The following is a 25126-nucleotide window of genomic DNA, read 5'->3' as shown; positions in this document are numbered from 1 at the left end:
ATAGAATATTTGTCACTATTTTTTGTTCTTTGTACGTGTCTGATCAGCCTAGTATCTCAAATTGCTTCATGAAAATCACATTTCTTATAGAATTTGAAACTAATGTTCTAAAAGATCCCTAAGTAGTTTTGTAAAAAAAAAATGAAAATAAAACTCGTTATAAAGTAGCACGTACACTGATAGGCAACAGGCAATCAGAATGTCAGTGTTCTGTAGTCGAAATGTTATCTTGCCTTGGTTTTATATTTCTGGAACCTTAATAATACAGATAGCAATAATAAATAATGTACCATCAATTTGAATGAACGTAAAAATACAAATAAATTTATTGTCGTATGACAAGTACAAGTTGTGACAGTGACGATGTCTTACAATTGTTATAACAAAGTCAATAGTTAAAAACAACAAGGATCTTAGATCCATTCAATGACAAAAAGAAATTAGCCTAAACAGAGGAATACAATTAAGAGAATAAGTGTAAGCTTAACTGTAATACATCTACATTAAACACTCTTCCAGTGAGTAAAAGCACCCCGCCACCAAGTGCTCCCTCAAATTCAGCTTGAATTCCGATTTTGGAGGCACTTAGGCAATCAGAGAGCTTCCAAAAGAGCCTGGCGCTGATACTAAGAGCCAAAACTGCAGCCAAAGCCGACTGGTGCGGTGTCTGTCGGAGGCTCACATGGGACCGGGTGTTGTGTCTGTGTACGGTGGATCCATCAATTACTAACACATTGTTGGATTTGGAAACATAACAGTTTTTAAATGATGGTAGTGTTAAAAAATCTAATTCTTTAAATGCAATTTATGAGTCTCGTTTGCCTAACACGAATTGTCCTGATTTTGCAACACAACAACTCTATAAATCTGTGTATATTTCCTGTTTGCGACTTAAAACCCATCCTTCTAACTCATCACTCAGTTTAAAAATTTATGACATATTTTTCTTTTTAGATGGATTAATTAACTTCCACGCATCTTTGCTATTAGTATAAAATAATGATAGATTGGTATATACATATTAGGACTTTGAAGCTTTTAATACCCAATAATAAATGTTTGTATTGATTCTTTGTTAAGTTGTACTTACGTTTATTATACTCCGAGTGAGCCATTTCTTGTTGATGTTATTGCGCGTCAGATTTGTTGCTCTCTTCGGACAAGCAACATCAAAACTGTAGCTAAATGTTTGAAAAAACATGCATCAAAAATTATGTCAATGCATCACTCTAGGAGTCTCTATATAAGAGGTTATTAAAAAGATTAAGGTTTTGCGCGAATATTTTATGGATAGTGCAAGTGGCGACAGAGCAAACTCCCAACAACACCAGCGCCAGTCACTGAACAAGCTGAGCGAAATGACAATTCTGTTCCAACCACGTCGACCACCACTTTATTACCCGGCATGCCAGTCACCACCCAGTCAAGCAACGACTGCTTGCCGATAACAAGGTCCACCCGAGTGGGAGAGTTTACGAACGGTCTCAGGCCGAAGCATATATCTTTTATTTGCTGGAGAACTACAGTACGAAGTTATCAAGCCAATAATAAAGTAACCAAGGATCATCAGTCGGAAACAATTCTATAAAACTGATTTTGTCTCCGTTAGCGGAGCGATATAGTACAATTAAAGAGATTGTAAATTTATAATAAATGTAATATTCCTCCACAAATATCAAAATTCATTTTTATCCAGGCGAGATAGATCGATTATTTCCGACCTATACCTCAATTACTGAACATCATTCCGACTGAAGTAACAAATAAGATCATAAATACTGAAAGTTATCTTTTCTATTTATTTTATGTTCCGCATAAGCTCAGTAATCGCGACAAACTTGAATTTTCAGAAGATAATAACACTTTGATTTTTTAGTTTTTTAAAGGAATTATTGCACATTCGTGTTCATAATTTGAATATTTTTACCCGGGATTTCAACACGCTTTATTTAAATTTATTAATTTACAGTCTTGCAGATTGAACGGCATGTGGATAAATCTTCGGCAAAAGGCTTGGTGTGCAGAGGAGGAAACACTTACAGTGAATCCAAAAGGAGGAGGTGGTGACGCTGCTGTGATTGAACGGCATGTGGATAAACCTTCGGCAAGAGGCTTTGCGTGCAGAGGAGGGAACACTGACAGTGAGTCCAAAAGAAGGAGGTGGTGAGGCAGTTGTGATTGAACGGCATGTGGATAAACCTTCGGCAAGAGGCTTTGCGTGCAGAGGAGGGAACACTGACAGTGAGTCCAAAAGAAGGAGGTGGTGAGGCAGTTGTGATTGAACGGCATGTGGATAAATCTTCGGCAAAAGGCTTGGTGTGCAGAGGAGGAAACACTGACAGTGAGTCCAAAAGAAGGAGGTGGTGAGGCAGTTGTGATTGAACGGCATGTGGATAAACCTTCGGCAAGAGGCTTTGCGTGCAGAGGAGGGAACACTGACAGTGAGTCCAAAAGAAGGAGGTGGTGAGGCAGTTGTGATTGAACGGCATGTGGATAAACCTTCGGCAAGAGGCTTTGCGTGCAGAGGAGGGAACACTGACAGTGAGTCCAAAAGAAGGAGGTGGTGAGGCAGTTGTGATTGAACGGCATGTGGATAAATCTTCGGCAAAAGGCTTGGTGTGCAGAGGAGGAAACACTTACAGTGAATCCAAAAGGAGGAGGTGGTGACGCTGCTGTGATTGAACGGCATGTGGATAAACCTTCGGCAAGAGGCTTTGCGTGCAGAGGAGGGAACACTGACAGTGAGTCCAAAAGAAGGAGGTGGTGAGGCAGTTGTGATTGAACGGCATGTGGATAAACCTTCGGCAAGAGGCTTTGCGTGCAGAGGAGGAAACACTAACAGTGAATCCAAAAGGAGGAGGTGGTGACGCTGCTGTGATTGAACGGCATGTGGATAAACCTTCGGCAAGAGGCTTTGCGTGCAGAGGAGGAAACACTAACAGTGAATCCAAAAGGAGGAGGTGGTGAGGCTGCTGTGATTGAACGGCATGTGGATAAACCTTCGGCAAGAGGCTTTGCGTGCAGAGGAGGGAACACTAACAGTGAATCCAAAAGGAGGAGGTGGTGAGGCAGCTGTGATTGAACGGTGGTGTTGGTTAGCCCTCAAAAACTTTAACAGTCTACCCGACAAAGTAACAGCACCCTATCGCGGCCAGGGGGAAAGTGCGATAAACCATTCGTACCAAATACAAGAATTACAAAACAGTCCTTGGTAAAATTCCGTATCATACTCTCCGCAATATTTAAAATATAATTAGTAGTTGCATTGTAATTAATACAAAAAAACGTCATGAGGCACCCTTTTTATGTAAAGTATCAGAAATTTTACTTTAAAAAATGTTACAGAAGGTTTTCTTGGGGATATTTCTAATGTTAAGCAGTTATGAGATTCGCTCAAGTGATTCGTTTTTAATCAATCACTTCCTATTGTTCCTTGACTGTCTAACATTGTGTGCAAGAGACGGTGAGCCTTTTTCTTGTTCTTCCTCTTACGTTTGCGCAGCCTCACTAAATTATTCAAGCAATCAAGCAGGTCATCTAATTTTGGATCTTCACTCAGTACATAAATTTTGTTTATAATTAATAGCATCTTTTACTGTCAGCATTCAGTTAAAAATACTGTTTTCGCGTCTTTTTTGTCTTTCATGTATCCTTAAACATCTCCGTGATGCTTGAATAGGTCCTTATATTTACTATGAACTGCTCTATTAGGACCACCTGAAGACATCCCAAAGTTGTTGACGAGGGAGACTTACAAAACAAACTCTTCGCATCGTTTCGACATCAGCTACACTCACACTACAAAAGAGGGCTGTCTGGTTTACCTAGCAGCCATCCAGTGTAGTCTCGATGAAAATGTGTTTAAATTTCAGGTGCATAGTCCTAACTCAACATTAGCATTGCATCAACCCCTCCCATCATAGAAATGTTACGTGTACAAGCATATGTTGTGTTAGAAGCAGATTCTTTACACTTATGACATTAAACATTTGAGAAGCTATTGAGGACCTGTTATATATCCTAATATATTAGATAATCAGAAATTAATATGATAACATGAATGAAGATACTTTAACAGCTGTGTGAAGATATTCGGTAAGTGCAGACGATCGGCTTCTCACTAATTATTACGCAACAGTGAATATATGTTGCTGCCCTTTGGCAGGTTTCGAAAAGAACAAGAATGGGTTTTTTTAAATTTACCCGAAACTAATTATTATTTTAAACTAATACTGAAATTCTATTTCAAAGAAAGATTATCAAACATTATTTTCCCCAAAGCAAAATTTTGTTTTTCGATTTCTTTCGATACAAAACGATTATCTTTGATTAGTTTATCTGCACTTTTATTCCTAGTTTTAAAACGATGTAATGTTTAATATTTGATTAAAAATAGAAAGAAGAATACTTTCTCAGATTATTTTTTTAAATCGTTTATTAAATTACACTTTATTAAAACTTAAACATAAAAATTTGCATTCAATGAAGTAATCTTAATCCAGCTCTCAAATTATTTAGAAATAATCATTAATTGGTTACAGGACCCCTTTTATGTCCATGGATTTCCAAAGAAAGGACGTTAAAAACTTAAATTAAATATAAAAAACTAAAATTAACTTTCTTATAAAACCCAAAGATAATAAACCTTTTTAAATATAATTCACAACAAATCAGCCAATGATCTCTTACAAGCGTAAATAAATAAAGTTTAAATTAAAACTTCGTTGAACTTCTTTGGGCCGCGTGAAAACTTTCTTTTACAGTTGACACAGATTCAAAGTGATCTGATATTATAGAAGTCTATTCTTTCAAAAATTATTTACTTCAATCATGGAAATCCTAGTATATTATATAACATTACTTTTAATATTATGTAATTTTAATGACTGAAGAGAGAATCGAAATCCACGCAACATGACATTTTTTATAAGAAGCGACATAAAAAATCAGCTTTTCATACAAACATTAAAATCACTATCGCCACTTCTTACTACTATCACTGTTTTATATAACCTTTTACGTTAAAATTCGTTTATTTCTGAAATTAAAATTGTTGTTAAATATTGATAAAATGTTCTATATTTTATTTTAATTAAAGAAAAACTTACTTAGTTAGGTACCCGTTCTACTCATCATTCCAGGTGCTGGAAAAATTTAATTTCTTACTTTTTTTTCTTTAGGCACAATATCTGGAGAACGAAGTGGCCTATAGGTTTCTACAATAGTGCATTTCATTTCATATTATTTGGCTGTATGTTAACAAATATTTTTACATTGGTCTTATGGGTGACCATGATGGTAATAATAAAATAGCGTAGTCAATAAATTTGAAAACAAACTGAGTACAACCATAAATTACGGCATTTTAATGTGTACTTTAGTAATGAATCCAGACTAATCTCTGTAGGAGATCTCGAGAAGGATATTATATGTAGAACTACATTAATGAACAGGTTAACCCCATAGTACTTTTCATTCTCTCTCTCTCTCTCTCTCTCTCTCTCTCTCTCTCTCTCTCTCTCTCTCTTTCTCTCTCTCTCTTTCTCATGCATACGCTTCTATCGACAGTCAGCATCTATGGCGGACTCACAATGATGAAAAATTTTAATATCTTAGTCCACATCTCTGACGATGATTTAGCATCCGTGGTACAATCAACAGTTGGTTGTTAATAATGGTTTCTGCCTATTTATGCATACATACCATTGGCATTGTGTCCAGCTGTATGTGAGCCACCAGTTTCCGCAGCTCTGGTTATCTTTCTGAGAATAGTATGTGTGGGGAATAATTGGCGTCCATTGTTTTTAGTAGAATAGTTAGGATGTGTTAATTGTTTCCAGCTGTATGTGAGTCACCAGTTTCCGCAGCTCTGGTTATCTTTCTGAGAATAGTATGTGTGGGGAATAATTGGCGTCTATTGTTTTTAGTAGAATAGTTAGGATGTGTTAATTGTTTCCAGCTGTATGTGAATCACCAGATTCCGCAGCTCTGGTTATCTTTCTGAGAATATTATTTGTGGGGAATAATTGGCATCCGTTAAAAGCTTTATATATTGAAGGCAGTACAAAAGTAGGAAAACTATACTCTGTACACCTTAAACATTTATCAAAATTATCGAAAATATCCATTAAAAGTGTCTTTACATTACTTCTATTGTTTTACCGATCTCAGTTGCACTAGAACACATGTACGATTGAGAAAGTTAATAAGCTTTGAAATGTTAATCTTTATTTGGCTATAAAATATAACAGGTCCACTCAAATCGGCATAGGTACAACTCAATAAAGAGTACGCTATTTCTAACTCTTGCTTCAGCGTCAAATATAGGAACACACTTCATTATACCACGTAAAGAACTGCATCTCGTTACCTTCTCAAAGTCAACAGATATTTGCAACTCCACTTCTCTTGTAAAGCTCGCTTTCATCACGTGTCTTGTTAGGGTAACTTTGACAGAGCACAAGAGTGTCTATTATTCTATTTTCATCTTCAAACTTTTATTCCCTTCGAAGTTATATTTATATTTCGTATCGGTTAAGTTCTTTGATTAAAAGATAGGTTCCTTGCTGAGTTTTTTGAAAAACGTAAGATTTTTATAGATCAGCAGATAATGAAAATACAATTGATTGGAAATTCTTTGGTTAATACTACTTTAATTTGGTTTGGTAAGTACTATAACGTACTCATAGAAGTATGACTAAGAATATATACAAGTTTAAATATATTATTCCTCTAACTTATAAGATTTTGTATACATAAACTTTTTTGTATCAAAAATTTCTTAATGATTCATAAGGCTTATGTGATACAGTATTTTACATCATAATGAAAAGATGGGTGGTAAAGAATATAATTTTTTGTATTTATTTTAAAGTCTTTCTTCTTCAAATATTATCAGAAAATGGTGTAAAAGTTTAAAACTATGTAACTTTAAGCACACTGCCGGATTTTCCATACAATAATCTTGCATAACCTACCTGTTTTTTTATTTAACCTATTGCCTGCTTTCTTGACTTTATTTGAATGTTTATTGCTGTATTAATTTCAAATTGAGAGATACTTTGAAATAAACTAATAAATATAAAATAAATTCTACTATTGTTTCCCTCAATGGGATTGTCGCTTGGGAGCGAGATCGCTATTCACAATACATCACAGTTTCACGGAATATACATCTCAATTACCTTCGTACCTTCATTGATGACAGTAAAGGCCTGTATTGTTATTAGAATGCTGCACATACAACAATACAAGCCTTTAGTACAAGCCCGCCGACACGTTTTCAATAGGCATGTTTAAAGTGCAAATCTTACATTTCTTGTAAAACTCAGTTCGCAGTTGTATTACTAATTATCGTCGTTAGGTTTTGTATTTCTCTATGATTAAGTAGTTAAAGTTTGAATGTCGTTGTAGTATCTTAAATTGAATATTAATTTTGTTATGACAAATTCAAACGGAAGGTATAAAATGTAAGATATTTTTGTCAGATCTTGTCACACGAGAGTAAAACCTGTTATACAATATTACAAGTACCCTGGCAGATGACAGACGGACAGCGTTGTCAGCGTACATGACAGGCTGACGTTCCTTCACACTTACGTCATATTTTTATAATCATCATGCAATTTTATCTCAACTTGGTGGCGAAAGTTATATTTTGCTGGAATCTCTATAATACAGATGGCAATAAGATTTAATTATGTAAAAAATAATTTTGGATAACAATTTTATATCTGTTAAGTCTTCTTAATTTACTGTTAAGGATTAATAAACTTTGTTTACCCATAATAGAAGTGTTTATAAAGCTGCACCATGATAAACTTATGACTTGTACAATGAAGTGTCACTATTACCATTTATGTGTCTACTCCTTGTATTGCTAGCTTTAAAACTAAAATCATAATTTAAGTATCAAATGTTTCAATTGTTTACAGTAGTGTGTATAATTGGAGAGGAAGCTATTGAGTTTCATCTGAATGTTGTTAACGCTTAGATGTTACCCAAGGCACTCCAAATGGTCATTACAACATTTATGAAGAAACTGTGAAATAGTGTGTTTTATAAGGGCGGATGATCCGTTTCTTACTAAATATTACGCAGCAGTCAATTTTTGTTGCTGCCCTTCGGCAGGTTCCCATATAAAGAATAATAATTGTGTATAAATGTTAAAGTGACTATTTCATTTTGGCGGGCTATAGATGTATGTTTTGCAGGGGAAAAAAACTTTTGTTTCGCATCGCGAAACGTCACGAATCACGCATATTCGCTCTGTAGCCGCTAGGGGTGGGACTCTCGCGGCCATTTTTATGTCAGCACGTTTCTCCTTTTCGTTACGTTCAGTGACAATCCAGCCGTGATAGTGAGAGGTTACTGTCACTCCTTTTTTGAAGTGACTACTTTTTGCAGGCTATGGATGTATGTTTAAAGGATAAATTGATTAGATCTTTTGTAACTAACAAAGCTGTAGTGCAATTTAATCCTGGAAGAACATTAGTCTTTCTGTTAATTATCATTATAACCTTTACTCAATTATATTGGGCCTTAAAAGGTAAGGACCTTATATCCCTTAAAAGTAAATTACGCAAAAACAAATGTTAATACAAATTATGTTGAAGAAACGTAAAAACCATAATTGACTTTTTAAAAGAGAAAATGTCAAACGATGAAAACATGAGAACGAGATATGGAACAACAACCGATGCTGTGTTTACAAGGAACACAGTTACCTATATTTTATTCTAGAATGTTTATTTCTTATATCAATTCATCATAAACCCATAATTTCGTTTTTAGAATATAATGACAATGAAATGAAGTAAATATTTCGGAAATACAAGATTGTAGTGACAATTATACTGAAAAACTCATAGTACCTGTATACACGATATTAACATGTATAAACATTTATCTATATATATAAAAGAAAGTCGTGTTAGTTACACTATTTATAAGTCAAGAACGGCTGATCCGATTTGGCTGAAAATTTGTAGGGAGGTAGCTAAGAACTGGGAGAAACACATAGGATACTTTTTATCCCGTTCCCGATTCAGGATTCCGCCCCACTGGTCTCTAAAAGTTACGGAAATACCCGTAAGAAATGCATTACAGCAAACATATGTTATTAAGTGAAACGGCCTGTTCAAATTGAATCAGCTGTTCTTTGTAAACATATATAATGCAACAAAAGAAATATATGTTTATATAATTTAATTACCATTTTAAATTTCTTTACATTTATAGTTTTAAAGCATAGAGTAAGCTTAAGAGAAACAGCAAATTTTGTTTCAACTGTTTCTGCAATCACTGTTAAGCATAGACTTTACTATCCAGATAATACAAATTAAATTTTAATTTTGTACAACTCAAAGCAGTTATCTCTGCATCTCCAAGTCAGATACACATTATTTGCTATCATCATTTCGACATGCTTTCCATCGAACCCATCTAACCTGTGGCACAAATACAAGGATAATATGGCAGAAGATATTTTACATCAAATTCGTGTCAGTTCAATAAATTCCGATCTTAAAATGAATGAGGAGATACATAATCAGGCCTTACTCTTGATCGAAGACATGAGTTATCTCATGTGTGGTAGTTTATTAGTCAGGTTAGGAATGCCAGCGCCAAATCGTAAAATGAATGACGCATTTAATCGAGAATTGGAATGGGAACGTGAATATGATCACCAGGAATTAGATTTAGTAGTTCAAACAAATGTGCCCCTGATGAACCCCCAACAAGAGGAAGTTTATGATACATTAATGAAGGCAATTGATGATGGAAACAGTGGTTTATATTTACATGGTGGAACTGGTAAGACATTCCTCATGTCAGTAGTTTTAGCCACTGTTCGTGCAAGATCCAACATTGCAGTTTCAGTTGCTTCTTCTGGAATAGCAGCCACATTGCTAGAAGGATGTCGTAAGGCACATTCTGCATTAAAATTGCCGTTAAATCTTCAATATATTGAAGAACCAGCGTGCAACATTACAAAGCACTCCGCTATGGCGAAAGTTTTATCAGAATCGAAGATCATCATCTGGGACGAATGCACAATAGCGCATAAACGTGCATTGGAAGCATTTAACCTAACATTGCAAGATCTACGCAATGACTCAAAATGTTTTGGAGGCGCAACTATTTTACTGTCTGGCGATTTCCGCCAGTAATTCCCAGATCGACTGCTGCCGACAAAATAAACGCTTGCCTCAAATCATCGAATCTATGGCGCTATGTTAGGAAACTTCAGCTGACAACAAACATGAGAGTTGCATTGCTGAACGATACATCTGTTGAAGATTTCTCTGAGTAATTGTTGACTATCGGTAATGGTCGAGTACCTGTCGACGAATCGAGCGGATTGATTTCATTTCCTCGGAATATCTGTAACTTTGTCTCATCGAAAGACGAACTCATCAACAAAGTATTCCCAAACATCATTACTACCCTCAAAAATAATGAATGGTTGAGTGAGCGAGCAATTTTGGCAGCTAAGAATAAAGATGTAGATGACTTAAACTACATAATTCAGAATGAGATCATTGGTACACTGCATTCTTTCATATCTGTTGACTGTGTAACAAATGAAGATGATGCCACCAACTATCCAATTGAATATTTAAACTCCTTGGATGTACCTGGCACAATTTACAACTAAATATTGGTTCTGTAGTAATCATGCTTCGAACCAAAACTGTGCAACGGAACAAGTTTGGTGGTTAAGTAAATTGATGAACAATTTGATTTACACCACAATACTCAAAGGTGAGGAAATTCTCATTCCGAGGATCCCGATGATCCCACCCGACATGCCATTTGAGTTTAAACGGTTTCAATTTCCGATCCGTCATGACTGTAAATAAGTCACAAGGCCAATCGTTGAAAGTTTGTGGTCTTAATCTCAAACATCCATGTTTTTCCCATGGCCAATTAAATGTGGCATGTCCACGGGTCGGAAGACCATCCGCGTTATTTGTTTTCGCGCCTAATAAAAAAACAAAAAATGTAGTTTATCACAAGGTGCTACAATAAATGGCAAATAAAGAATCATTGAATAATTACATTTTTTTATTTACAATTATCCTAATTTAAAAAGTAAAAAAATGTGATCATGTGTATTGCCTTTAAGGCGGGACAAAGTTCGCCGGGTCAGCTAGTTACTTTAATAAATTGTTTGTCAGTGATTAATGCAATACACAAAATGTTCAAATACTCTAAACATACGTATAAAATGTATATAACATTTAACTTGTTAAGCTAAAGAATTTAGCATTATTTAAAAATATAATAAATAACAATTTAATTCTTAGGAACCGTTCTTTTTCAAGAAAATATATATTCACAGCCCTTTATAAGGAGTCATTTCTGTCGATCAGTCCCAGACAGCCTTTCCATTTATCTATTTTATTCTTATAGAACTAATATATTCACAACACATTTTCTTTTCGGGTTTAATATCTGCATCCATTTGATTACTGACATTGATCCTAGCAAGCAATTTCAAATGCTAGTGAATGATATCATTCTCTGAAATTTGAGAATTTAATTGACTATGGAATATAACAAGCGCACTAAAATCGTTATAAGCACACGCCAATAAAGAGTGCGCTACTTGCAACTTCTGCTTCAGCTTTACAAATAGTAAAACACTTCGTTATACCGCGTGAAGAACTGTATCTCATTACCTCATCGAAGACAAAAGATTTGTGTATCTCAACTTTTCTTGTAAAGCTCGCTCCTCATCGCGTCTTGTTAGAGGAACGGATCTCAGCAGAACACAAGTTTCTTTCATACTATTTTTGTCTTCACTTTCACTTTTAGAGTAATTATATATCATATTGGTTTAGGTTTAAAATCAGACCGTATAATTTCACAAATTCGAGTTTTTTAAATTTTATTCAATAGGCTTTAAAATGCTATACATTGGAGCATATGATGAAACATTATACATGAGGGCTACATATATAAAAATAAATGTTTGTGTGTTTGTCCTTTATAGGCTCAGAACTATTTGACCGATCATTATGAAAATTGTATATGTATTTTTCCACGTAAAAGGTTTATATGCTATGCCCATTGATGTACCTCACCACCAGGAGGCGCTGCAAAATATATAAGTTATCAAAGCGCCTGCACATTGTAAACTACAATTACGAGATAGTTGTGTATAATAACCACACACTATGTGAAGGCGTTAAGTTTTTATGGATATTTGTCTTTCAAATGAATTTCTGTTTGGCCTTATAGCTTGAATGTTAGACCCCTTTATTATTAAGTACATGTAGCCTACGTGTACAATGGCTATAAACAAACACTTTTGGCAGATTTTCTTGATAGTGTCAACAAGGTAAACTCTACATCGGCGTTGAAAATATAATTCACTTGAACCAGGAGTGCTCATACACGAGCAAAGCTTACAAAAAGCGTGCGAAGCCGCGGGGAACAGCTAGTATTTATTAAATAACAATGAAAGTGTTAGATAGAGGGAGGATTAAGTTTAATCAGGTTCGTTTAAACATTTAATACTCTAATCATAAGTTTATTTATATAGTAGGCCTACAAGTATTTCAAGACTTTAAGTAACTTATTCTCAGTACCACTTATGTGCTGGAACACATTATTGTAAGCAAGAACATGGTCATGTAACATTAAATACCGTAGCTATCACCATCATCACATTGGAATATATATAAGTGCGTGCGTGCGTGCGTGCGTGCGTGCGTGCGTGTGTGTGTGTGGTGTGTGTGTGTGTGTGTGTGTGTGTGTGTGTCACGTTAGTGGTTATTAAAATTAGACATTTTCAGTTGGCAAATAAACTGTAGACAGGGGTCACAAACTTCTGTGATGATAGTATTCATGATATAAAACAAAAATATCCTATAAACATAAGTCGATAAATATTTGTTTAGCCGCTAGCTGCCAGTTTTATTTTGTATATGAAAATTATTATCTCCGAAAAAAGTCCAGCTATATATATCAAACGTTGCATAGGTTATACAATTAATACGAAAAACTAAAAAAAATATATCGTAATTTAATTTAGTATTAAAAAAGATGCATTAAAAGTTTTTTAAGTGAAATAAAAAACAGTACACATAGTTATAAAAACTTCATGAGAAAAAAATAATTTTTTAATTTTTATAAAAATTCCATGATTTTTTTCAATGAAATCCGTCAACGCATAAACGACGGGGCACGGCAACTTTAAAGGTACGCCTGCACAAGTCGGGAGCAACCAACATGTCACAGTTGAGGGGCATCAGCTGTTTGTCGCTTTACCCAATAATGGTCTCGTCAATGATCATATAAATTCTCTAAAACGATATGACACATAAAATATGACAACACCGCTCCATATAGAAACCGGCTGTTTTTATGACTCCTTTCCCAATCATCATAATCATCTTCCCTTTTTATGGCATTCCATCTTGCTATAGAAGAGACCATAAAAGTGTGATTTTTCCAGACAGTCATCGCCTTTGGAAGATAGAAATTTATGGCCACCCTGTAATGATATTATGTCAGTTCATTTAAGTAAAAATGATAAATAATAATTAGTCAGGTAGTTTTATTGTTTACTTATGAATTTTACATTTGCATTTCAGTATATTCAGTAAACCTAATTTATACTAAAATGAGTTAGACTATTATTATAGCATTTGCTACATAGGCAATTTAAAATGTAATTAATGAATAATTATCGGAGAAAATATGTACGAAAATATTTTAGAATATAAGTAGATTTGTCAAAACACAGGTAACATTTAAAATGTAATTTCTCATGTAAGGAGACACGAATGTACGAGTGAAACAATAAGACAGCGGTTTATTTGGAAATTGACTTTAATAAAGGGGTACAATAGGAGTTATACAGTTGAAAATTAATTTCTCTAGTCTTATGATTATATTAATATTCGGAGCCCAATCAAGGGCGTTGGTGATGAGGTATTTTTGAATGTAGGAATGATACACTAAGACAGCGGTTTATTTGGAAATTGACTTTAATAAAGGGGTACAATAGGAGTTATACAGTTGAAAATTAATTTCTCTAGTCTTATGATTATATTAATATTCGGAGCCCAATCAAGGGCGTTGGTGATGAGGTATTTTTGAATGTAGGAGTGATACAATAAGACAGCGGTTTATTTGGTAATTGACTTTAATAAAGGGGTACAATAGGAGTTGTACGGTTGAAAATTATTTTCTCTAGTCTTATGATTATATTAATATTCGGAGCCCAATCAAGGGCGTTGGTGATGAGGTATTTTTGAATGTAGGAATGATACACTAAGACAGCGGTTTATTTGGTAATTGAATTAAATAAAGGGGTACAATAGGAGTTATACAGTTGAAAATTAATTTCTCTAGTCTCATGATTATATTAATATTCGGAGCCCAATCAAGGGCGTTGGTGATGAGGTATTTTTTGTTATGGAAGGGGTAAGTAAAACACTCTGTAAATGGAAGCGAACTCATACATACGTAGTGCGAAGGCATTTTCAGCGAGATTTTAGTCCAGGTTTATTTAGTTTCGTTAGAGAAAAGTACATTTTATTTCGAATTGAATTATAAGTTTTTATTTTAAAAGAATTTTATAAGAAAGTTACATTTTAAATTTGAATTTAGCTTCGAATCAAGAAGTTAACTTTAATTGAATTTTTATATATAAAACAAGAAGAACTTTTTCTTGAGAAAACTTGAACAGGACAAGTGGTTGTGTAAGCATTTGGATATTAAATCTAAATATCCATATTTTGATAAAGTTTATTTTATGGAATGCCAATTGCAATGCTCAAGTGAATGAAATGTTGATTATCAAACAATTGTTAAACTAATTACAGAAAGTATTAGCCTTTTTATGTTTATTAATATATATAGACTTACACATTACACGATAGTATTGGAAACAAGAGTGCAGATCTAATCAATAAAACTATCAATAATTATATGAAGAGATAATATGAATCTCTACACTGAATTGCGCTACTCTGCTCGATTTACTGTAACTTACTTGAAAATTAAGTAAAAAAGGTGTGAAAGTTGTACAGATACAAATGTAAACAAAATGCATTAAAAGCAGACCTGCTATGGTAAAAGGGGTTGAAAGAGCAAATGTGGGAAAAGCTCCTCATTTGAGGTAAACTTTGAGAAATGTGTTGAGTCTTAGATAAATGTCAATTTCATCAATATGACGTGTGAAATTAGAGTGTGAAAATTCATTTGCTTATTATTGTTGTTGTCTGTTAGTCGTCAAACGTTGAGTTATTCATTGTTATTTGTTGAGTAATACTTGATAAATTTTATGTGGGTAATAATATCTTAATTTATTTAAATGTTGATACAAATAGAATATATACATGTATGTGTGTGTGTGTGTGTGTGTGTGTGTGTGTGTGTGTGTGTGTGTGTGTGTGTGTGTGTGTTTCGTGTATTGATGTAAAACCTTTTATACAGAAGATTTTTGTTTAAATAATGTATTAATTTTAATTAAAACCCGAAAACCTTTTCTTAAGAAAACTATAATTATACAAGCATTGTGTAAGCATTTGGTAGTTAAATCTAAATATCCATAATACAAAAGACTTTGTCAGAGGGATATAAACTGAGCTAGACTATCTAATACCTTACATATACACATTTAACAAATATACTACACTACCAATATTTTTATTAAGATGTTTATACTTTTAATTACACACACACACACACACGCGCGCGCGCGCGTTCTTTTTGTTATGTCTTATCTTGACTTTGTTAATATTTATGATTATTTATTATTGTTGTTATTTTGTTTATAATTTTATTATAGTTACGTTGTTTTATATATATATATATATATATATATATATATATATATATATATATATATATATATATATATATATATATATATATATATATGTATGTATCTGTTATTTATCTTTAGGCTTAATTATCTATTTAATGGGAACTATTTTGGTGGAACACTGGACTGGACTGGATTATATTTGATTGTGTGGATATTATTGCATGTCATCTTGATTTAAACATACAAAATGTAATTGGGTGTGTAACCTGTATTGTTGCATATAAATAAAATTAATAAATAATCAGAGCAAGTTTATTTCATTGTATGGCAATTTGAATGTTTAAGTTATTCAACAGTTGATTAAGTAGTATTTTTATGAAAGTATTTTTTAAGTTATTCGAAAAGGTATTCTCTTGTATATCTTCACTAACAAATATAATTAGTATTTCAACTGGAAACATTAAAGCAGATAAACTAATAAAGAAATTATGGAAGGAGATTTTGTGGATTTGTCGGAACTATGTACAAGTAGCATATTTAGAAATGAAAATATTCGTTTTTACTTTACATTTCTATAAAATATTAAGACAAATGTGTTTATCACTTACGTAGATCAAGAATTATTCAATTTCGAAGGATCGGATTAAGGTTTATTGTTTAAATGGTCATAAAACATCAGAGAATGCTTTAATTTTCTGTTAGATTGTGTTTTTAGTAACATGAAAGCGCAATGCATAAACCAAACTGTGATGGTGGAACGGTTTATCAAAATAACAGTCGGGCTTGGGAAATACATGCATAATGTTGTTGATACATCAACATATCACAAGAATCACACCAAGTTCATAGAAATGTGTGCTTAACCACAGTTTCCTTTCTAAAACTTCGAGTTATTGTCAATAAAATTAACTCATTATATAAACATATTCACTGGAAGTTTCCAGACCCACGTTATACACGTAAATTTTGGTTTTAAAAGCGCTGTTCCTGTTATACTAGCGCTCTAACTCCACCTCAGGTCAGATGGCAACAAGTTTATAAGGATGAATTTCTTTGGACAAATTTCAGTTCCCTTTAAATTCTCAGAACTAGAATTATAGTATTCACCTAAGAATATTACAAAGTGCAGCACGGGTAATCTTGTAAATGTATTCTTTTCTTCAGATTGGGATGTCATTATATGAATGTTGAAAGAATTACTCATCCAGTACATCATACAATAGTGAAATGAATAGTAAAAAATATTCGATAAGGCAGGGAATTGTTTTAATGTTTATAACGCCATGCGGATATGAGAAATGTCTGAGGCATGTGTAAGTCAATACTACATAAAGTCGTTGTTTTAAACTATTATAAGTCTTACATTCCTTAAGTTTTTTATAAGAATCAACTATGAAGAAATGAAAGTACTACATCTATAAGAATAAATTTTTTTACAAGATATAACACAATTTATGGTAATTTCGATAAACTGTGTAATAATATTGGTCCCTATTTTTTATTTCCTTGCAAAATATAACATATTGTTGATTTTAACATATCATCATTTGAAAAAATATGCTATTATATTAGTTTAATATAAGTTAAAAGTAAATAACAATGAAATAAAATCATTCAACTGCTCTGTATACAGGCAACTATACAACACAAACTGAATTTATCTCCATGTGAACAAGGCAGCGCTCTAACTGCTCTGTATACACGCAACTATACAACACAAACTGAATTTATCTCCATGTGAACAAGGCAGCGCTTTAACTGCTCTGTATACAGGCAACTATACAACACAAACTGAATTTATCTCCATGTGAACAAGGCAGCGCTTCAACTGCTCTGTATACAGGCAACTATACAACACAAACTGAATTTATCTCCATGTGAACAAGGCAGCGCTTTAACTGTAAAAACTCCCGTAAATGTATACATGTTCAACACAACACAGATGCTAATAGCCAGCTTAATGTAAAAGGACAAGTTTAACAGTATTGATGTTTAGTAAACAGACTGTCAATCAGTAACAGCAATACAAGTCTACTGATAAACGAACAATCAGCCCCAAATCTCTGTACACCTCAGTTGAACAACGATTGACAGTTGCGTTACAATATCAGATGCTAATACAGTCTTAATACTACAACAGTCTATTCTTCAGACTGTCAATCAGTTACAGCAATACAAGTCTACTGATAAACGAACAATCAGCCCAAATCTCTGTACACCTCAGTTGAACAACGAAAAAATTGACAGTTGCGTTAATACAATATCAGATGCTAATAGCCAGCTTAATGTAAAAGGACAAGTTTAACAGTATTGATGTTTAGTAAACAGACTGTCAATCAGTAACAGCAATACAAGTCTACTGATAAACGAACAATCAGCCCCAAATCTCTGTACACCTCAGTTGAACAACGAAAAATTGACAGTTGCGTTAATACAATATCAGATGCTAATAGCCAGCTTAATGTAAAAGGACAAGTTTAACAGTATTGATGTTTAGTAAACAGACTGTCAATCAGTAACAGCAATACAAGTCTACTGATAAACGAACAATCAGCCCCAAATCTCTGTACACCTCAGTTGAACAAAGAAAAATTGACAGTTGCGTTAATACAACTAAAATATTGTACTCGACATTTTCCAAAAACACCGATACTATTTATTTTATATATCAAATATTTGTAATACCACGTGAAATTCAAAAGTACAATTACTCGATAAATTTGGTTATTTAACTTATGACTAGAAGACAGTATACGTTTTTGAAAATGAAGGAGGAATTCTTCTTAAGAAAGAAACCGATCGGTGACCTCGCTACTTTTGGACCAGGTCGAAATAGAAGGGTATCGATCGAATTTAAAATGTGAGGCGATATGTTTCTCAGAGTACATTTTTTTCTTTCTCGATTAAACTGCCTATCAAACATATAAATAAAAGCTACATCATCGTTAGCCAATTACGTAATGAGAGAGACGGAAACAATTGTCAGCCAAATAGTCGGTTTTTATTTGAGCTGAACATAGTTTGCGTGTGAAGATAAATGGTTTAAGTATTGTTAAGCTAGAATGCTATGAACTGAGATGAAATTTATCATTTCATATCTGACACTATTTTAATATCCTTTTGTCACAAAAACTAATACGACTGACTATTACAGCAGTTTCTTTCGTAAGGGAAATGTCAGTGCCCATTTCTTTCGTAAGGGAAATGTCAGTGCCCATTTCTTTCGTAAGGGAAATGTCAGTGCCCATTTCTTTCGTAAGGGAAATGTCAGTGCCCATTTCTTTCGTAAGGGAAATGTCAGTGCCCATTTCTTTCGTAAGGGAAATGTCAGTGCCCATTTCTTTCGTAAGGGAAATGTCAGTGCCCATTTCTTTCGTAAGGGAAATGTCAGTGCCCATTTCTTTCGTAAGGGAAATGTCAGTGCCCATTTCTTTCGTAAGGGAAATGTCAGTGCCCATTTCTTTCGTAAGGGAAATGTCAGTGCCCATTTCTTTCGTAAGGGAAATGTCAGTGCCCATTTCTTTCGTAAGGGAAATGTCAGTGCCCATTTCTTTCGTAAGGGAAATGTCAGTGCCCATTTCTTTCGTAAGGGAAATGTCAGTGCCCATTTCTTTCGTAAGGGAAATGTCAGTGCCCATTTCTTTCGTAAGGGAAATGTCAGTGCCCATTTCTTTCGTAAGGGAAATGTCAGTGCCCATTTCTTTCGTAAGGGAAATGTCACTGCCCATTTCTTTCGTAAGGGAAATGTCAGTGCCCATTTCTTTCGTAAGGGAAATGTCACTGCCCATTTCTTTCGTAAGGGAAATGTCACTGCCCATTTCTTTCGTAAGGGAAATGTCAGTGCCCATTTCTTTCGTAAGGGAAATGTCAGTGCCCATTTCTTTCGTAAGGGAAATGTCACTGCCCATTTCTTTCGTAAGGGAAATGTCAGTGCCCATTTCTTTCGTAAGGGAAATGTCAGTGCCCATTTCAAGAAAAATCAGATTGTGTGCGTAAAAAATATAACTAAATAACTAATATAAAATATAACTAATATAATAAAAAACTCTCTTTCAGCTCACTGGACTGTTGGGTGAGGGGGGTTCTCACGTGCAATCATACGCGGTTAGTAACAAAGTGGCCTAATAGGAAAGAAACAAAAACTTAGAGGTCACCGAATAATCGCAATGACTTTTCATCAGAACAAGTCAAGCTTTTACATAAATTTGAGACGTTATCTGATAGTAAAAAAATTTTTTAACTTACCACAAAACGTTTCTAATAAAGAAGAAATAAGCAAGTACATCATAAAAATTGGTGTAATCAACTTTAAGTCGAAACTGCGTCACTGAAGATTACACCTATCAACAAACAACTCGGCTATATCGATGTAAGTTGTCATGTTAGCAAACAACAAAGCACTCACAACAACACAAGGCACCTGATCCACGAACAATTGAGCAATCAACTATAATACAATGTGACCCGTTGTTGAATCAGCCACAGAGATGTACACGTGCAGATCAGTAATCAACGAAAAGGAAAATGGACACAAGCTGTGACGAATATATAAGTCAGATCAACAGAAGTGTTGAAGAAGTCTACGCAAGCTCTCTGACAATCATGTCAACGGTCAATTAGCAACACAAACTGTCCGTTTGACAAGTACATTATAGAAATAATGGTAAAAGTTTGCAACTAAACTCAAGTTATGGAATAAACTGTCCTTTGTGATCGAGAGTAATTGCGTTCCACACACATTAGATTCCAAACTACTATCAAAGCTGCTGCCCTTCTGTACCTAGGTAACCTCAGAAGTATTAAACCGAACCATTCATTATTAAATTTTATATTAGATTGACTGCTAACGTCAAAATATCTCCAATTAACTCGTTCTGTAAATAATACTAATGAATTGGTTAATAATATTAATTTCAGTCAGTTGAATCGCACTTTATAACACTTAACGGAATTATTTAAATTTTAAAATGCGCTAACAAAACCTAGATTAAATTAATGGTCATAATTGATATTATTTTGTTATACGCTTTATTTATTATATTTATATAAACAAAATACATCCATAGCACCACTTACTTGATTTAGGCCTCGCTAAGAGTTATAAATCTGTCTTAAATAATAAAAGCTAACAGTCTTTATTCCCTAGACCTTTTTAAGCTCATGATTTTGGTACCGGAAATAGACACAATAACCGTATAAGCCGTCACTTTGTGCCCAAAGTAGAATTTTCAATCCAACTTTCTTCATTGTCAAACGCTAAATTTAAATAGGCAGAAAGGCTCTCGATTTTACTGAAACGTGTTTACAGATAACAGTTATGAAGAGATGGCACGAGCTGTTTTGGCCAGAAGGGATATTTTGTATAATTTAAATAGGCAGAAAGGCTCTCGATTTTACTGAAACGTGTTTACAGAAAACAGTTATGAAGAGATGGCACGAGCTGTTTTGGCCAGAAGGGATATTTTGTATAATTTAAATAGGCAGAAAGGCTCTCGATTTTACTGAAACGTGTTTACAGAAATCAGTTATGAAGAGATGGCACGAGCTGTTTTGGCCAGAAGGGATATTTTGTATAATTTAAATAGGCAGAAAGGCTCTCGATTTTACTGAAACGTGTTTACAGAAATCAGTTATGAAGAGATGGCACGAGCTGTTTTGGCCAGAAGGGATATTTTGTATAATTTAAATAGGCAGAAAGGCTCTCGATTTTACTGAAACGTGTTTACAGAAATCAGTTATGAAGAGATGGCACGAGCTGTTTTGGCCAGAAGGGATATTTTGTATAATTTAAATAGGCAGAAAGGCTCTCGATTTTACTGAAACGTGTTTACAGAAATCAGTTATGAAGAGATGGCACGAGCTGTTTTGGCCAGAAGGGATATTTTGTATAATTTAAATAGGCAGAAAGGCTCTCGATTTTACTGAAACGTGTTTACAGAAATCAGTTATGAAGAGATGGCACGAGCTGTTTTGGCCAGAAGGGATATTTTGTATAATTTAAATAGGCAGAAAGGCTCTCGATTTTACTGAAACGTGTTTACAGAAATCAGTTATGAAGAGATGGCACGAGCTGTTTTGGCCAGAAGGGATATTTTGTATAATTTAAATAGGCAAAAAGGCTCTCGATTTTACTGAAACGTGTTTACAGAAATCAGTTATGAAGAGATGGCACGAGCTGTTTTGGCCAGAAGGGATATTTTGTATAATTTAAATAGGCAGAAAGGCTCTCGATTTTACTGAAACGTGTTTACAGAAATCAGTTATGAAGAGATGGCACGAGCTGTTTTGGCCAGAAGGGATATTTTGTATAATTTAAATAGGCAGAAAGGCTCTCGATTTTACTGAAACGTGTTTACAGAAATCAGTTATGAAGAGATGGCACGAGCTGTTTTGGCCAGAAGGGATATTTTGTATAATTTAAATAGGCAGAAAGGCTCTCGATTTTACTGAAACGTGTTTACAGAAATCAGTTATGAAGAGATGGCACGAGCTGTTTTGGCCAGAAGGGATATTTTGTATAATTTAAATAGGCAGAAAGGCTCTCGATTTTACTGAAACGTGTTTACAGAAATCAGTTATGAAGAGATGGCACGAGCTGTTTTGGCCAGAAGGGATATTTTGTATAATTTAAATAGGCAGAAAGGCTCTCGATTTTACTGAAACGTGTTTACAGAGAACAGTTATGAAGAGATGGCACGAGCTGTTTTGGCCAGAAGGGATATTTTGTATAATTTAAATTTCCACAACAACAATTTGTCAGTTGTAATTACAATGTGTCGGCTCACCACTGAGTTGGTCAAAGTCAATTATCAGTTTTAGCCGCAACTGTTTGTCAAACGCATGTTTTTCTCACAATTTATTATTCTCGGGTGTTATTAAATCAGCCAGTGAGTTTCACAGTTTCTCGTCAGAAGTAATTTAACGTCGCATGTGTTTACACAATTGAATGCACTCGAAAATAGAGACATAACCTCCTTGAACTTTGGTCGTTAAAAAACTTAAACTTTAAAAGTTTTGTTTGTAAGCAGATATTGGTTAGATAAACCTAATTGTCTGAAGAGAAATATATCTAGAATGTACTGTATGCACACTATGAGTATACAAACAAACAAAAACAAAAATGCCAGACATTTAAACGTGCAATTTTTATCTAAAATTATAAGTGTAATTTTTTGAAACAAATTTATTGAGGACACAAAGTACAAAGAAATTACACTCTAATTTAGTGCATTGCCTAATTTAATGAATAAACCAACGCCTTGAATGATTGCTAATTTTGATTTTAATTAACGAAAAAAAGATGTCGGACATGGAAATTTGAAAAAATATGCAATAATGATATTGTACTGTCAAATGCAAGTTTATTGCTTAAAAAACAAATCGTTATAATATTGAATGTAACGTGAATAAGGCGTTATAATATTTTTTTACGGTTCTTCATTAATGAATAAAGATGCTATTGGAGTACAGTACAATTTAATATGGAAATTCGGCTATACGATTTAGGATTCATTAAAGTTTGTAACTTTATAAATATTATAAAAATATTAAATATATTGGCATCTTCCATAATCACCAGATTCTTGAATCTGAAAAAATAAACTTCTTTGATACAGAACCGATTAGATATTAAATAGCGTTGGAAGATTTATTTTAATTAATACAAATGAAGTATAAATCCTATACTACAACTCAATTGTACGGAATAATTACTTAAAATATATCAAGTAATTTTTTTTAAGTTAATGAAAATACAGCCATTTCTTCAGATTAAAAAAACATTATTCGTGTATATAGCAACAGTTAACTTAATTCAAGAATGAATACTGAATTTATAAAAGTGATATTATGGAAATTAATTTCTACCGAATGGACAATACACGTGGGGTTGGATACCGCTGAGGTCGTAGTAATGAATACTCGAAATTCGAACTTTACGTATATGTTTAATATTGGCAAATAAACATAAAAGCACCACTTCTAGTTGGTAAAATAAAATAAAGTATTGCCACGTTGCTGCCAAATAGAGTATGAATGAACTAAAATATGATACCATGGGATGGGCCTAAATATTCCAATGTTCTATGGATTGTACTTTCGAAATTAATAATTATTAAAGCTTTAAAAATAACTCCCCTTTACAATGAACTTGACTCACAAACGCGGACGTCAGCATTCTAGGCTCGATAATGGAGATGTAGTCAGAAAATGGGAAGGTTAGTAGGCTGGAAGTCTAAATACATGAAGTAATTGGGCTTGAACTCAAGAAGTGAGCTTTATGAGCGAACTGCAACACGCCTAAAACAAAATCGCGACGGTATTAACCATTTATCGAGACAACATATAATCACGACAACGTGGTCTTATCAGAAGGACATCGCCACAAACATTATCTAACTTGATCTGGCATATAAAATACATTCAAGGTAAGTTACTTTACAATTTATAATTTTAATTTACATTAAATTCAAATTTAGATGTCTCGCATGAAAGGGCTTACTTATGATACGAAAATATAATTTTTACTTACGGGCAAGGCGCGCGAGAGGTTATTGGATATCAATTGTATCGCAGCAAATTATTTTAATTTTGTGACGACTTTTGTCGTTTTTCAAAAGCTGTCTAGAGGCTTGTCACTAGGAATACTGAAATAAACGAGGAAATGTTGATAAAATATATTTTAAGGATTGTACTATTCTAAGTTCCTTCTTAATATCTGCTCTGCAACTTTGCTGCGTTACTATATTTGAATCTATTCGTATTGAAGTGATCAACAATAAATACATGAATTATTATAAGAAGAAAGTCAATGGTAGATTGGTCACGAACACTTCCAGGTAAATCAGAACCTGATGACAGATATCAATGTTTCTCGTTATAAAGCAGTAAGTACAAGAGTCACTCTACATCAGGAGCTTTGCCGGTGAGACAGGTGCACTCATGTGAATATCACAGCTGACTGATCACAAATCTCATATAGTGTTATATTGATATAAACATCTCATCTTAAGATTGCTTCTTGGGATGAAATATGTTCCTTTTGTCCATACTTTTATCGGTATCAAAGTGTCTTATACTCGTATAACTAATATTAGCAAATTCTTACAGAGATAATAAGCTTTTTGCAGCCGTTCTCATTGCAACCGTCCTCTTTGCAGCACAAAAGCCTGGAAGAATGAAACATTTCTGGATCTGGAACCTCTTTGAGTTGAAGTTTTAAGCCTGGATTTAAAGCAAATCAATTCAAGAACTGGAAATCACCTCTTTCATGGAATTGAACATTTGCATTCAGTATTTCACTGAAATGAAACTGAAAACAAATCAGTCAAAAATAAC

This window comes from Homalodisca vitripennis, chromosome 7 (genome assembly GCF_021130785.1).
Source record: "Homalodisca vitripennis isolate AUS2020 chromosome 7, UT_GWSS_2.1, whole genome shotgun sequence".
In the NCBI taxonomy this organism is placed as follows: Eukaryota; Metazoa; Arthropoda; class Insecta; order Hemiptera; family Cicadellidae; genus Homalodisca; species Homalodisca vitripennis.
This window is presented reverse-complemented; position numbering follows the sequence as displayed.